The sequence below is a fragment of the Pituophis catenifer genome, unplaced genomic scaffold (assembly GCF_029215685.1).
Source record: "Pituophis catenifer annectens isolate HBS135680 unplaced genomic scaffold, rPitCat1.0.hap2 SCAF_4, whole genome shotgun sequence".
Lineage (NCBI taxonomy): Eukaryota > Metazoa > Chordata > Lepidosauria > Squamata > Colubridae > Pituophis > Pituophis catenifer.
The window spans coordinates 1,683,853-1,685,192 of NW_027256884.1; positions in this window are offsets into that span (position 1 = coordinate 1,683,853).

A 1,340-nucleotide genomic window follows, 5' to 3' on the forward strand; every position below is an offset into this window, starting at 1 on the left:
TGAGACCAAGATGGCTGGAATAGAAGATGGAACCCTTTAGAAGATGGAGTGAAGATCCAGAAGGACCTGGGCCTTATCCAACAAAAGGCAATTTTAGTGGTGAGAAGAATAAGGGTTTTCACTTAGGCAAGGAAAAAAACCAAATGCACAGACATAGAAGGTAGTAGCTGGTTCAGCAGGAGTGCCTGTGTGAGGGGTCTGGGAATCATTTAAATGTGAGCCAGGCATGTGCTGCAGCTGCCAGAAAGGCCAATGCAATCCCAGGCTGCATCAACAGAGAGACGGCATCAAGATCACAAAAAGTATCAATCCTATTTTATGCTGCACTGCTGTATACATTGGGAATATTGTGTTCAGTTTTGGTCACCAAAATACAAAAAAATGATGCTGAGACTCTGGAAAAAGTGCAGAGAAGAGCAAGAAAGAGGATGAGGGGACTGGAGGCTAAAACATAGGAAGAACGGTTGCAGGAACTGGGTATGTCTAGTTTAAGGAAGAGAAGGACGAGGGGTGACATGATAGCAGTCTTTCAATATTTGAGGGGCTGCCCCAAAGAAGAGAGAGTCAACCTATTCCCCAAAGCACCTGAAGGCAGAACAAGAAACAAAGGATGGAAACTAACCAAGGAGAGAAGCAATTTGGAACTAAGGACAGGGAGGACAATGAACCAGTGGAACAACTTGCCACCAGAAGTTGTAGATGCTCCATCCCTGGAAGTTTTTCAGAAGAGACTGGACAGCCATTCGTCTGGAATGGTGTAGGGTCTCCTACCTAAGCAGGGGAGGGTTGGACTAGAAGACCTCCAAGGTCCCTTCCAACTCTCTCATTCTGCATTCGGGATCGTTTCGTCTTTTAGGATGGGCACAGATGGTCTCAGCAGGGGAGAGGGGGGGGGCTGGGAAGAGACGCCCCCTTGCAAGTCGCCGCCTGCGGGACAGCCTCGGAGACGGCCAGCGGCGGGGACCTAAGACCCTTCCCCTCCCCACGCTCCCTTCCTCCTTGGGGGTCGGGGCTGCGCGGCTGACTGGCCCCGCCAAGGAAAAGCGGGCGGGGGGGGGGGGTCGACCCAGCTGCTGCGCAAAGAAGAGGAGGAAGAAGCGCCTGCCCGGCGTCCCCCTCCCTCCCTCCCCCCGGGGGTCTCCTGTGCCAAACGGAGGCTTAAGCAAACCCAGATGGCTGGGCTGGGCGGCCCCCCCGACGCTGCAGCAGCGGCATCAGCAGCGCGAGCAGCCGGGACTTCAGCTGACAGCCTCCCCCCCCCCGCTTGCGCGAAGCCGGGCTGGCCAACCCGCCAGGCAGCAGCAGAGCAGCTGTTCCCGCAAAGGCGCCGCCAAAGCAGC